The 15,300-nt window shown below is 47.9% G+C and overlaps 1 protein-coding gene and 1 non-coding gene across 6 annotated transcripts in view; one reads left to right on the top strand and one right to left on the bottom strand.

Moving 5' to 3' along the window:
- SLC14A2 (solute carrier family 14 member 2) overlaps nucleotides 1-15,300 on the top strand; it is a 506,126-nt gene that overhangs the window by 390,021 nt on the left and 100,805 nt on the right. The window lies entirely within an intron of this gene.
- TRNAW-CCA lies at nucleotides 6,929-7,000 on the bottom strand. Its single transcript has one exon. It is a non-coding gene; the product is annotated as a tRNA-Trp (tRNA).

Raw genomic sequence — 15,300 nt, 5'->3', positions numbered from 1 at the left:
AGAGGGGGAAAACCAGCTTTCACGGTCGTAGGTTTGCTGTTGCTCACTATATGTCATTGCTATGCCTGCCGTTTCCACGTCAGCAGCGTGGAAGCGAGGGACTTACCCATTCATTTACGAGGCATGGGCCAGGCACCAACTCTGCATCAGGCCTGCCACAGGCACTAGAGCTACAAGGACAAAGAAGACTCACCCCTGCCCGCAAGGTGCTTATGGATTAGTGGGGGAAACACTGTGCAAAGTACCAGAGGTATAAACTGAAGCTTGTAGGAAATATAAAAAGGAGCAACTAATTTTGCTTGGGGGGAACCAGGAAAATCTTTGTAGCGAAAGGAAACTGGATACCAGAGAGAGAACATGTGGACGACGTGGAGGGCTAATGGAGGGAGGAGCATGTACAGAAGTATGGAGCTGTGAAAAGAGATGGTGAGTTTGCGGAGCCCTGAGGTGTGTCCCGAAACCAGAGTGTGATGTGTAAGATTGGGATATTAATGCTGGGGAATAGACTGTGGTGGAGTATGAAGAGGTCACAATACCTCAATCTTTAGGCAGAGCCATGAGATCAGAACTGGAAGATGTCTTCTGGCAACGGGGAGGCGTTCAGTCATGTAGGAAACCGGACAACCTGAGCTAAAGTCACAGCGGAGCACCAGGAGGGGATAAAGTGCTCATGAAGGGTCATCCTTCTGCCCTGGGCAGGGAGGGTAGAGCTGGGTGTTGGGGGGGGGATGAAAAGAGCAGCGACTGTTTGAATGGGCACTTTGGCAATAAGGAAGGGAGCTGAGAAGAGAGGGCAGGAGGGCTAGGGGCCCAGAGGATCAGCCACCTGATAGGCATGGGCCATGAGTGTGCCAACATCCCCAAAGAGCCCTGTACCGCAAGGCAGGGCTGCAGGGCTGAAGGACAGGCATGGGCTGACAGGGGAGCAAGGGGTCCAGGGTCCTCCAGGGAGACACCCTGGGATGAGCCAGCTCAGGATCCAAGCTAAGTAGAGAGGCCACAGTGCAGAGCCCCGGGCAGCAGGGGGCTAAGAGAGGGAGCTGAGAAGCAGCACTTGTAAGGGGCAGGCTTCACAAGAGGAAGGAGAGCCAGGGACTGAAGGAGAAGAGAGAATTAACACACCACTCATGGCTCAGCTGGTAAGGAATCCATCTGCCTGCAATGCAGGAGACCTGGGTTGGGAAGATCCCCTGGGGAAGAGAAAGGCTACCCACTCCAGTAATCTGGCCTAGAGAATTCCATGGACTGAATAGGCTATGGGGTCACAAAGAATCAGACACGACAGAGCAACTTTAACATTCACTTTCCTGGTGGTGGCCAGAAGCCACACCAGCACCTGCTCTGAGTCAGAGAGACCAAGTTTGAACTCTGGCTCTGCCGTACACCTGGGGCAAGTGGTACATCTTCTCTTAGACTCCATTCCGCTAACAGAGTGGTGGAGAAGGGCTCGGCACCAAAGCAGTGAGTGTGGGCCTCTGCACCCCGCCCTAGCCTCCGGGACAGTTATCCAGTATAAGGTCTGAGTAGCACAAAGAGAACCACGGTCTGAGCTGCTCCTGTCCTCCAGAGAAGCTGCCCTCATTTTCACATCTGTCTGGAGAATAAGCAACCCTTTTGCAAGCACCTCTGAGGGGTCCTCTGGCGCCCACAGCCCAGGACCCATGGGACAGCTCTACTTAGAAACTTCCTTCCTCCCTGAGATCTCTGCCCACTTCTGCGTATCTACAGACTGCTCCCACCTTCCAGCTCCATTAAGCCAGCATCTACCACCAGACAGCCCCTGACATGTTTGAAAACAGCTTCTGTGACCACCATCACCCTGAGTCTTCCCTTCTTTTTTAACTAATCATGCTCGGTTCCAGACAGACCGATGTCCAAGTTTTCCTGTTTGTATGTTTATCACAGAAATAGCTTTAGGGAAACATCACTGGAACTATTGTCATGACACTTAATCGATCCATCATTGAGGGTTCAGAGATCAAGGCCTGGGAGGGGCACCTCAATTCCACCTATTTCCTGGTCACTTATTAAGCCCTTCAAATCCTGTTTTCTATTGTCCATTTTGATCCTCCAAAAAAGTCTCTGTGAAGGAGGACAGGGAATATTATTCCCATCTTACAGACAAAGCAGGTAAGGTGCCAATGAGCTGGAAACTTGTCCTGGCGTTTATTTGCCAGCCAGCAGGCATCTCCTCCTGCCCCCTCTCTCTACAGGGTCCACATACTCCCAGACCTACTGTATGCTTTGGAGGACAAGATGCAGACGTGAAGGAGCAGGTGAGGACCCACAGCAAATGTCTATAGGTGATCAGCGGGGCAGAGGGGCGGGGCGGTGGGTACAGGCTCAAGACTAGCGAGATTTCACAAAGAGAACTTGAAGGAGTTGATTCAGAGAGGAAACAGGAGGTGTCTCTGGAGCTGGGGGTTGGGGCAAGTGATCATGCCATGAGGATGAGGAGAAGGAAGGCTCTTGGGAGCCATCTGACAGATGGCTAGAGGAGAGCCCTGCTGGAAGAACGGAGCCTCCTTCATCCAGTGGAGCCCTGTCCTCTGACTCCCCAAGGACCCACGGATAGCTCTAGAGCAGAGAGAAAAAGGCGAGACAAATCCGTCATGAAGGGGCACCCTCTGACAGAAGTGGGCAGTCATGACGAGTGAGCTACAGGTGCAAAAGAGAAATGGTCAGACAGAACACACATCACCCCATCCAGTTCGGAAAACCTTGGCTCTGAGCCCACTGGTTTCTGAAGTTTCATGAACCCTCAGTCACGGAGAGATGATGAAAAGAAGGTCTCACCCTGGGCACCTGGTCTAGGTAGGCGAATCTCTGCCTCTAGCATCTAAATATTCCCTGATCTAAGAATAGACTGAGACAACCCCTGACAAGCGAGGAAGGAAACGATATTGGACTAGAAATGAGAAAGCTTTTTTTCCTTATGCACTACTGACCAAAAGCACATAAATAAAAAATAAATTAGGGTTTACTTATGGGAAATAGAAAATATTCTTACAACTCATGGAGAAGAAACATAAAATAATCAACAACTATGATAAATGTTGAAACACAGAATTGAATATGACTTAAACATTTTAGAGATGAGAAAACTGAGGTCAAAATGAGGGGATGGTTTTCCTACTACAAACACCAAGCCTCTGGCCACACTCTTTTCAGCACCCTTTGCTCTGGCATCACTCTGCCACTGGCACCAAGAGGTAGCGACCTTATTTCCTGTTCACTCCTCATCTCAGTGACACACCCTTTGATTCCAAAGACATCCACCTCCTTAGGAACACTCCAAATAATGAAATGGAGCACCCCAAAGTCCACACACAGAGTCTCTGAGTCCACTGCCCTACGAGGGGTCCAGTCTGATCTCCTCATCACTCCGCCCAGGGTTTGGCATGAAAAGCCTTATCTCCTTCATGTAATCCCTGACCCCTGGGAGAAGGGGCTTAAAAGGATAAATGCTCTACATTCCAATTTCCCATTATTAGAAAGAGACGCTGGGGAAGGGGAGAAGGAAGGAAAAGAGAAAATCTTTCTGAGGTTTTTTTGCATGTTTCACAAAGGCTTCTTCTTTGTGTTCCAAAATTCTCTTCCAGTCTTATCTAACATCACTCCTCTGTTCTGTGTCCCATGCTGTCGTGATCCCAAGCTGGAATGATCTTTCCCAGAGTCTCTCCTGACAAACTCCTATTCATCCTTGAAGACCCTGCTCAAATAACCTTTCCTCTCTGAAGCCTTTCCTGCCCCTGTGTCTCACCCTTGTCCATGCTCTGCAGGTTGTCCTATTCATTTGACCTCACCTTCACCCCTGCTGAAATCCTATGGACAGAGGAGCCTGATGGGCTACAGTCCATGAGGTCAGAAAAGAGTCAGACAGGACTTAGCAACTAAACAGCACCACCACTGCGACAGCACTTTGCCCCAACTTCTGTTCTCATTCCCACTAGATCCTGAGTGCTCCTGGAGCAGGAATGTGACTTATTCATTATAAATCTGTATGGTCTAAAACAGTACCTTATGCACAGTGCTCATTCAATGCTTGTGGATGAGTGAATAAATAAATAAAAACAAGAATATAAGCACTAGGGAAAAGGGACAGAGGAAAGCACACAAAACTCCCACCCGCAAACTGCATACCCAGAAAGGACATCTTAAGAAACAAAACACCTCGAATAGAACTAACAGGGAAATATAATGTAAGGAGTAGTGTGTTGATAAACCAGCTCTTTAAAAAAAAAAAAACCCTGATTTCTAGCACTTGCCAATTTTAGTGTTAAAAATCCCACCAATACTAATTTCAAGACGCTAACCTGACCTCACTAAACACAGAGTTGGGAGGAAAGGCACACTGTTGATTCTCCGGAGCTGGCATGAGCCAGTTCCAGGGAATGCTGAATGCAAGCCACATATGTCATTTTAAATTTTCTAGTAGTCCCATTAAAATTGTTAAGAAGAAACAGCCAAAATTAACCTTAATATTTTTAACTCAATATATCCAAAATACTACTTCAACATCCAATCCTTATAAAAGATTATTACTAAGATATTTTACCTTCTGGGTTTCACACAGAGTCTGCAGAATGCCAGTGTGTATTTTATACTGCAGGACACCTCCCCTCGGACCTTGCACGTGACCGGCCACCGCCGGTGCTGACAGCGCCCGTCTCAAATCGGAGTCGAAGCGACACAGAGACAGGGTGACGGGGGCATCCTGCCATTTTAGGCTTTTGTCGATGGGGATGATTTTTAAAATGGCGTTGTCTTTTTACAACTCGGGCAGAGACGGTGCTTGTCCCGCGGGCTGGATTAATTTCAGAGGGGGCCAGATCTGTTGCACCTTAACAGGACCTCACCGCCTCCTCTCACCCACAGGACTGCTCCCTTGGGAGCCCGAGTGCTTATTAATTACCGCACATTCCTTCCAGCTTTCATTCCGCGCGGGCCAATTTAGCATCAGAAACGGCCCTCCCCGCACAAACCCCTCCACCCTCCTCTCCCCGCCACCCCTCCACCTCCTTCTCCCCCCACCCCTGGTCCGGGCTGCTTCTACTGGAGAGTGCGGATCCTGGGGGAGGGGGCTGGATTTCTCAGAAGCCAGATGAAAATGGAAGTGCTCAGAAACGCACCTGTCGATTAGCAAGGGAGCGGCGGGTTACCGCGGTGCGGGGTAGGGGGACACGGGGACAACGAACGACAATGCCAGCCCTCCTTCTTTGAAAGGCAAGTTCTGCAGCTCTGAAGCCCTGGCCGGCACACGCTGTGGGCCCTGGGTTCCAGCCCCAGCTCCCTGTGACTTTCAGAAAATCCCTTCATCTCTGAAGTTCGCTTTATGCTTCTGTAAGCTGACACTGAGAATCTGGCAGCAGGTTTCTGCATATAAGACAAAACGATGTTTGTGGGAAATGCTCTGGAAAACGTTAAATGCTGAAATATTCAGATCAAAATCAGCAGGCCTTAATAAGAGATGCACAGGTTGGAGACTGGATGGCTTGAGCTCTTCTCTTGGGTCCCTCAGAAACACACTGTGGACTATTCCTTTTACCTCTCTGGACCTTTCCCTCAGCACTAGAATAAAAGGGCCCATCTAGGTGACCAGTGACACAAGCAAGGCAAAGTTCCCTTCCCTCTTGTGACAGAGAGAGACAATAGACAGATTTGATGATAGTACACTATTAGGCAGTAATAATACTATGGGAAAAAGTGGTGTGAGTTAGGGAGAGAACGGCAGGGAATGCTGCCCTAGGTGGGAATGCTGCCCTAGGTGCAGTGATCAGGGATGCCTCCCTTGTAAAGACCTTGAGAACACAAGGGAGTGAGCCACATATCTGGGAACAGCCTATGCAAAGGCCCTGAGGCAGGAGTGTGCCTGGCTGGTGTAGGCAAGATCGAGAATGCTCTGTGGTTAAGGAGTGGAGCACAAAAGGAGAGGAGGCGGGAAGTTAGGCAGGAAGGATAGTGGGAAGCTGATTCTCATAAACCTGAGAGGCCTCAACTTGGGTTAGGATACCGTTCCCAGGACTTTGGAAAGTGATTGAAAGATCCAGAGCAGAGAAGCAGCATGATCTAATTTGTTTTCAAATGTTTCTTCTGGCTGCCGCATGGAGCATATTCTGTAAGGGAACAAGAGTGGAAGCAAAACGGCAATAGTCCAAAGGCACGATGGGGGCTTGGACCAGGCCCTGGCTGGCTGCACTCCCCACCCCTTCCCCAGCCTGGTGCAAGCTTTGAGTTCATCCTTTTGAGGATTTGCTCTTTCTTCAGACCCACAGGTCTCTTCCCTCTGTCCTTCAATCCTGTGTCAGTGGTTAGCAGGCATTGGCTACCATGCCCTGTAAAATAAATGGGGCTCCCACAGACCACAGATTCCTAGGTAAGGGGTGGGGCCCCCAGGCGGGGATTGGTGGGGCAGGGTTCAGGCTATGGAAAGCAGTAGAGATTAAATGCTAGCTATAATTGTGCCCCTTTATCTACTGCTTTAAGAGCCTGTCATAGATTGTGCATGACTGAGAATAATGGTATAGAAAAATATTCTTATTCTGCTTTATTTTTAATTATACACTCACAAACACAGTCCCTTAACTGTTACTGAAAACACCTGGCCTGCAGCATACCACCACACAACCAGTTGCTTTTACCAGTGAGAACCCCCTTCCAGGATACTCTTTCTGGCACCCACCTGGATATAAGATGTCTTGCCCTGTCCTCTGGTTCTGTCCTCTGTGTATCTCTTATCTCATGAACCAGAAGGTAGGTTCCCAGCAGACAAGAGTTATATCTTCTTTAACTTGGTTTGAAGTGAAGTCGCTCAGTCGTGTCAGACTCTTTGCGACCCCGTGGACTGTAGCCTGCCAGGCTCCTCTGTCCGTGGGATTCTCCAGGCAAGAATACTGGAGTGGGTTACCACTTCCTTCTCCAGGGAATCTTCCCAACCCAGGGATCGAACCTGGGTCTCCCGCATTGGAGGCAGGCGCTTTAACCTCTGAGCCACCAGGGAAGCCTTAACTTGGTTTATTCACCAGTTGATAGATGAGCAGAAGGCAGTAGGATCAAAGATACAAAAGCTTCTAGGGTGTTGGCTCCAGTTGGTGTCAACACCTGCCCTTGTGAGCTTGTTGAACTAGAAGGAATCTTGGAAGTCATTTAATCCAGCTCTCTGATTTTCCAGAGGAAGAAACTAGCCCCCAGAGAGGTAGAGTGACTGGCCCAGAGCCCCCCAGCTAGGAAAGGCAACTGAAAATGGTGAGGATAGAGGGCTCTCTCTCACCAGCCCACTGTGTTAGCACTGAAGACAAATGCAACAGAAACAATATTCCATCTCAAGACAATCCTCACCATTCTAGGCAGTAGGAACAAATGACAGAATTACCCCAATTTTGTAGGTAGAATAAACAAAGACCAAGATTCTGCTGAGTGGTATAGACTATATATTGAACTGGGGAGGTGGGAGACGGGGCAGAGTAACTGAAAAAGCTGAGTTGGTCCTTTCTTCGTTTTTGGAAAGGGAAAAGTTGGGATGAATATGTTATGATGTAAATATGATAATAATATAATATGAATATGATAATGATATGATATGAATATGATAATGATATGATAGGAATATGACTGTCATTCAGAGGAATTTGAATTCTTCCATGTAGCTTCAGAGAACAGAATGAAGCCCAGCAAAAGCAAAGAATGAAAATATGAATCTGGGCTCAGTAGGAGAGATAGCTATCTGATCATGAGAACTCTCACAAAGTAGAGGAAACTGGCTGAGGGGACAGTGGGCTTCCAGTTGCTAGAAGGGCCTGGGCACCATTAAGAAGACCCCAGATCTTCAGGCACAGTTGGACTGGATGGCCCCTGAGTTTCCTCTGAAGACTGATATTCAGCAGTTCTACGCAAAGGGAACTTGGCATTGGGTTTCCTTTCTTTGAAACCAGAAGGAGTTGCTCCTACCCTCTTGGCTGGAGGCATTCTCCCCAATGAAGTCTTCCCAAAAATGACATCCAAAAGTCTTCCACTTTCTAAGGATGTGATGAGGAGAAATGGCCTTAGGTCATGTGACTTTCATAGGACCTGTGAAACACTTCCTATACTGTAAGCTTAGGGATGTGGTTCAGTTTCCAGGGAGTGTTACACAAACTCCTCTCTGGGTGATCCCTGAGGAGAGGCGGCTACCCACGGACCTCAGTGCTGGAGATAAAGCAGTGTGGAGTCTGGGGGATGGACTGCACGACCTCTCAAAGTTCCCGCCAGCCCATTCCAGCTATAATTCTATGATAAAACCATTAGAGGGTCCAGAGGTGGTTTAGCCTCATTTCTCCCATCCTGGTGATTGAACACATTTTTTTTTTAATCCCATAAACCCTAAGCCATAATTCTTTCACAGCAGAGGGAAAGACAGAACAGTCATGCACAGTTTGAAGCAAGGGAGTTGCGGGGAGAGGTTAAAGGGAGAGGAAGGCCTGTTTAGATTGTGGTTGTCTTTTTTCGTTTGGGGTTGATGGAGGGATGTTAAATGTGAAGTTTGATGACTGAACAAAAGCGGAGCAAATGAGAAAAAAAGAATGTGAAAAAACTCAAACCTGCAGTTTTCTGATACACAGAGAGGAAACCCAAACTCTGCTCATTATGGCGCATATTTCTGGCAGATCATAACATTAAATTACAGCCCTGCAGCCTTGGCCAGGACTGGGGAGTTCTTCCCATGTGCTTCCAATTAAGCGCGTTTGAAGTTGCCCTGGATATTTATTTGTAGGGGATTTACTGCACAGAACGATTAAAGTTTGTTCTTGTTAGGAGTTTGAGGCTAGTCTGGGGGCAGGGGAGATGGAAAAGAAGAGTTAGCTAGGGAGAAAGGGGGACGGCCAGGGTACCCCATGAATATGTGTGTATGTTAGAAAGTGCACACAAACACACACACAAGAGCCCTTTGTTTTAAACATGGGGAGGGTTCGACATCTCTGACCGTGATTTTGTTTATAGGAAATCCTTTATAATGCGCGTTTAGTGTTTCCATATGGAATTCTCTTAGGATATTTCTCTGCACCACCCTCCCCCTCCCCCTTTTTATTTGGATAAGGCAAGAGAAAAGGGACTGTACATTCCAAAGATTCATAGTCATTCCGGATCAAATTCAATGGATTTTGGCAAGAGTTGAAAAACCCAGATGCAGGGCTTCAGCCTCCCGCTGAGCCGCCTCCAGCTGCGAGTGTCTGGTGGAGGCACTTTGTAAAATCATGAAAACCCTATTAAATTCATGAAATATGATATACTGTCGTTTCAGACTAACTTTCCATTGAACTGTCCATGAAGAGAGAATTTGGTTAACTTGCTCAAGAAGGGGGAAGTGGCAAGGCTGGGGCAGGGTGGGGGCCCAGAGGCGCTGTTGAGGAAAGCGCAGAGGTGCTGGGAATTCTAAAGAGGCTGCACACTGGGCGGGTGTGGGGGGCGTGGGAGCTCCTCTAGACCCCAGCAGCACCCAACTTTGGAAAGGTTTGACTCCTCTCAGAGAGGGGTGTCACCCTGACTTCCCTCCCTGTCAAGTTGCTGACCACCCCACTGTCACCAGTGAGCTGTCAAGATGACTTTTTTTAGAGCACAGGAAACTCCAGCTAAACCAGGGGATACTGTTAGGTTCCATTCCCTTGTTTTATAGCTGAAGGGCCCAGGATAGAGAGAGAGAGAAGGATTTGCCTGAGGTTTGGCAAATTAAAACCCTAGGGCTCCTGAGTTCTCTCCACCTTCCAGCACAGACTAGACAGAGAAGTTCGCCTTGAGCACCAGCTCTCTCTACCTCCAATCAGAGCTGCTGACATGTGTTTTTTTTTTTTTTTTTTTTGCAAGAACTCACAGGCCCAGACTCCCCTCAGCTATGAAATGACCCATCCTAAAGGAATTGGACACTCTTAGTTCATTTCCTATTGAACTATAATTCACATCATAAACTATTACATGTTTATTTTCAAACAAAACAGGGTGAGGACTCCCTGGAGGTGACTTGGTTTTGTTTTCTGGAAACTGCCCCAGAACATGGCAATGGCAGTTCACACGTGTGTGTGTGTGTGTGTGTGTGTGTGCGTGTGTGTGTGTGTGTGTGTGTGTAGTTTGCCTTGCAGAAAGCCAAGTGGGGCCCTTCTTCCCCAGGCCTTTGGCACCCAAGGGACCCGAAGTCCAGACCTCCGGGATGGAAGGGTCCACAGAACATCATGACTGACTTGTCATCCAAGCAGTTGTCCCGAAATAGGAATGTCATACTCTGCAGGCAGAACATCTCTGACCCAGCTGTTAGGGTTGGCTTCATGCATGGAAATGATCAGAATAAAAATTGACTTTAATTAAGCATGTACAGTGGCTTCCTAGGTGGCTCACTGGTAAGAATCCTCCTGCCAATGCAGGAGACACGGGTTCAACCCCTGGGTCGGGAAGATCCCCTGGAGTAGGAGCTGGCAACCCACTCCAGTATTCTTGCCTGGAAAATTCCATGGACAGAGGAGCCTGGTGGGCTGTAGTCTATGGAGTTGCAGAGTCGGATACGACTGAAGCAACTGAGCACGGCACAACAAGTGTGTACAGTGTGCTAAAGTACTGTTCTAAGGGCTTGCAAGAGTTAAATCATTTCTTCCTAATGAATAGATAATATAGTAATACTATTATCCCCATTTTGCAGATGAGAAAACTGGGGCAAATTGCCCAAGGTCTCATTAGGGACTAAGATCACCTAGGTGACATAGTTACTGAGTCAGTATTTGAACCTCAGCAATAGCACCCCACTCCAGTACTCTTGCCTGGAAAATCCCATGGATGGAGGAGCCTGGTAGGCTGCAGTCCATGGGGTCGCTAAGAGTTGGACACGACAGAGCGACTTCACTTTGACTTTTCACTTTCATGCATTGGAGAAGGAAATGGCAACCCACTCCAGTATTCTTGCCTGGAGAATCCCAGAGATGGGGGAGCCCGGTGGGCTGCCATCTATGGGGTCACACAGAGTCAGACACGACTGAAGTGACTTAGCAATCAAGGCTCCAGAGCTTAAGCTCTCAAATGACCCACTACCCTCCCTACCCCACCCCACCCCACCCCACCCTACTTTCCCCATACAAAAACACAGACCTAATTACCAATGAGGGGCACTAAGGTCTTTACTTTCCCCCTTCTCACCTACCGATGGAGGTACACTTTTTGAAACAAACACTTCACTCTCGCCTTACCCTTCTGTTATGTAAGTACCCCCTGAGTGTGGCAATGAATTAAGTCACTAATATTCTAAGCCAGGGCTTCACAAACTGTACTGAGCATACAAATTCCCTAGCAGTCTTGCTGAAATGTAGGTTCTTCAGCATGTTTGCAGAGGAGCTGGGGGTCCACAGTTCTAACAGGCTCACAGGTGCTGCTGCTGGGCCATGGAGGCACTTGAGCAGTAAGGCTGCAGGCTATTCACCTGACTGCTTCCCTCCACCAACGGAGACATCCCCCAAAAGGCACGCGTGTGGGAGGCAGTTGGGAGGGCCAAAGCCATTTCACTGACTCCACAGCTGTGACCCAGACTAGTCCTCCTGCTGCCTGTCAGGAGAGCCAACAGATTCCCAAGCTTCCAGTCTCAGGCCCTGGGACACCTGGGGAAGGTGCAGGGCCTTTGGGACCATGAGAAGCCTCTGACTGAAATCTTTGCAGCAGCTGGCAACAGCCAGGGACATGCAGAAACAGATTCCAGAGTCTCTACATCCCCGGCAGGGGTGGTGATGAGTATGTGGAATCACTGGGGTCGGGAACAGTCAGCACCAATGCCTCTCCCACATCTTGAAAGGAAGCTGCTGGCCAAGGGACACTGGCCCAGTGCGGCAGTTTCCACCTTCTTGCTGGTGAGGTTGGACAGACCTTTAGCATTTCTGCTTCCATTTATTTGACGTGTAAAATGAGAGGATCACACCAGATACTCTTTCAATCTTTCCTCTCCTTCCCATCCCAATCTATGAGTCTCTAAATGCCTGTACAGTAAATAAAAATTCAGCCAATTGTCTGCATGTCTAAATATCCTGATGTCCTGTCGCCAATGCCACATATCAGGATATCAAATGGAACCAGTTTCCTTTCCATCTGGAGGCGGAACGCCGTAAACACAGCTCCCCCGTGAACCTGGGCACCCCATCCCCCCCCACATTTTGAGAAACAGATGCAGGAGGTTGATTCCCGCAGCCACCAAGCCTGGGCCAGAGACTGGAAGGTGGAGCCTAGTCCCTAGGGCTCTGCTTTACAGCCCAAACACGCAGTATTGTGCCTGAAAGCTCTGAAGGCCTCCCTCAGCCAAGAGAAACAGGCATTTTAGAGCAGAAAGGGGCAGCACTTGACCCCTGGCCTCCTCCATCCGGCTCTCTCTGACAAAGGGAGACAGAGCATCGTGGCCTGGTAAGGGGCAGGGGGCCCAGTGGATGGCTGGTCCAGCAGAGCTGGGCTTGGATCCTCGCGCCCCTAGATCTCAACCTCTGTGATCGTCAGCATCACTGTGAGTGTCTTTCCTGGGGACAACACACAGGCACAGAGAAGGGAGGCGATAAGGTGAAGCTATTCCTTCCTTCAAGTGACTGTTGGTAATAAATCAGATTCTTCCCAGATCTGTTCTTCAAACTGATAGAGTCCAAGGGAACCTCTGGAACCAGCATCATCAAACGACAGAAGATCCGGGGTTCTAAACCAGCAATGTTCCATCGAAACAAATCATGAGCCGTTGATGTGTGTCACAGTCAGTCAGCTGAGTCGCTCAGTCATGTCCGACTCTTTGCGACCCCCTGGACTGCAGCACGCCAAGCTTCCCTGTCCATCACCAACTCCCGGAGCTTGCTCAAACTCATGTCCCTCGCGTCAGTGACGCCATCCAACCAGCATCAGGGTCTTTTCCAATGTCAGTTCTTTGCATCAGGTAGCCAAACTATTGGAGTTTCAGCTTCAGCATCAGCTTTCCAATGAGTGTGTCACATACCTCATTTAAAATTTTTTACTAAAAAAAGTTTTAAAAATTTTAGTGTATTACATCTTTTAAAGTAATAGTTCTAACTGATTTTAATAACATATTTTTAATTTAGCTTAATATATCTAAAGTAGTATCATTTCAACATATAATCAACATTAAAAATTATTAATGAAAAATATCACATTCTTATGTACAAAGTCTTTGAGATTCAGTGTGCATTTTACATTTACAACATATCTCAATTTGGACTAGCCATATTTCAAGTGCTCAATAGGCATGTGTGGGCAGTGATGACTTACCAATGGAAGAACTGGTTGGCACCTTGCCAGTGTGGTGGCAGTGAGTAGCATTTAGCTTCTCCATCATCTCCTACACCACCCCCTCAGCCAGTCCAAATAATAATCCTATTACTAACAATAAAGCCCTAAGAATAATGTTCTTAAATACAGTGACTAGGCATTTCCTCAGGGCTTCCCAGGTGGCCCTGGTGGTAAAGAATCTGCCTGGCAATGCAGGAGACATAAGGGGTGTGGGTTCGATCCCTGGATCAGGAAGATCCCCACTCCAGTATTGTTGCCGGGAGAATCCTACGGACAGAGGAGCCTGGTAGGGTAGCAAAGAGTCGGACACGACTGAAGCAACTTAGCACACAGGCATTTCTTCAATCTTAGGTAAAAGGATTTTTAGAAGTTTGCTATTTTTATTGTTCTCTAGTATTCCAGCTAAAGAGGAATGCTGGGCTTGTTCTGCACTTGCTACTTGAGGATTTTAACACTGCCCCTTCCCAGCCAGACTGTTGCCCCTAAGCTCCTTCAGTAAAAAATGTTTGGAACTATGACTGACCAATGGAGAAAACAAACAAACAAACAAACAAAACACCTGCAGGAGCTCCTCAACTGATGAATGTTCAGTGTTGTTTACTTTTTTAAAATGTGATTTAAAGAAGGACTTTGAACACCAGAGCAGAGGGAGCTGGTAGGATAGACTGCCTGGCTACAGGGTTTAGCACAGTCAGGGCAGTGGGGCCAGAGGGATGGCAGAGATTATTTGCTACCAGAGTAAGCAGAGATTTGAGGAGCACCATGGTACAGACTCCAGCGAAGGGTACTGGACTAGAGGACTCAGTGATGCAGAGCGTTACGGGTCTTGCTATGGCAATGAGGGACTGAAATATAGGGTATATCACAGAATACTGGGCATTAGCTGTGAGACTCAAGGGATCCTGGGGTGAAGGAAAAGCAGAGTTTAAACAGCCCATGTCCTCCTCCAATCAGACAGCAGTACTTCGGGTCTCCCACACCAGCTTCATGGCGGGCCTGCCTAGCTTTCTTTGGTCCTCATTTTATCACGAGGATTGCAAGGTCCTGCTTGTCACACCATTCCTCCCCCTCCTCCTCTCTTCTCTCTCCTGGATGGGTTATTACTTCTGCCAAGAGAAGAAGTCAGGACAGATGGGTGAGCTGGGGAGAGTGGGGTCTGTGATATCAGGCCCCTCATAACTCTTGGCACCTTATGAGTCTCTTCCTTGTAAAAATGTGAGTTAATATTTACTAGCCTGATAGGCTGGAGGGTGAACCAGATGTCTTCTAGTTCTAAATTCTGGAACTCCAGGAAACAAGCCAAGAATTCTACAGCCCAAGTCTTGCCACCAAAGTGAGACTCCTGCACATGGATTTCATGGCTCACCACCGCCCTGACTCCACTGCCCTTGGCAGCGGTCACACCTGTCAGAACAGGTTCCTTCCAGGTGTCCACCTGTCATCCTTCCCCATGCCACACACACACACACACACACACCCCTACACAGACATCCACACATACACACACACACTCTATACAGAGATGCACACACATTCACACACACCTACACAGAGATGCGCGCGCGCACACACACACACACACACACACACATAGTGTCCTCCCATCTCTGCCAGCCTTTAACCCCTCCAGAAACAAATGCTCTTTTCTTCCAGACATAACCCTTTCCTCTTTCCAGAACTTGCCCAGACATTTATTTGTCCATGAAACTTGTCTGCATTAATCACTCCAAAATCTGATCACCTCATGTATTCAACCATCCCTTCCATAATTTTACCTACTTCCTCAACCACCTTTTTAAGCTATTTCCTTGCTTTACAAAAATAATAGTATTCTTTACACCCTTTCAGTGTGTTTGCATTATCCGTGGAAGTACCAAACATATGTTATACAGAAGGCAGAAGCTAATTTAGCTAAAATGAGCTAAAAACTGATCTCCACAACGTCCCCATGAAAAATTAGTGATACTTCACTTATTTAGCATTTAACAATGTGGCTGATCTTACACTAAGCACTTTATATGC

The sequence above is a fragment of the Oryx dammah genome, unplaced genomic scaffold, assembly GCF_014754425.2.
Source record: "Oryx dammah isolate SB20612 unplaced genomic scaffold, SCBI_Odam_1.1 HiC_scaffold_22, whole genome shotgun sequence".
NCBI lineage: Eukaryota > Metazoa > Chordata > Mammalia > Artiodactyla > Bovidae > Oryx > Oryx dammah.
Note: the sequence above shows the minus strand (reverse complement) of the source record. Positions and strands in the feature narration are given on the sequence as shown.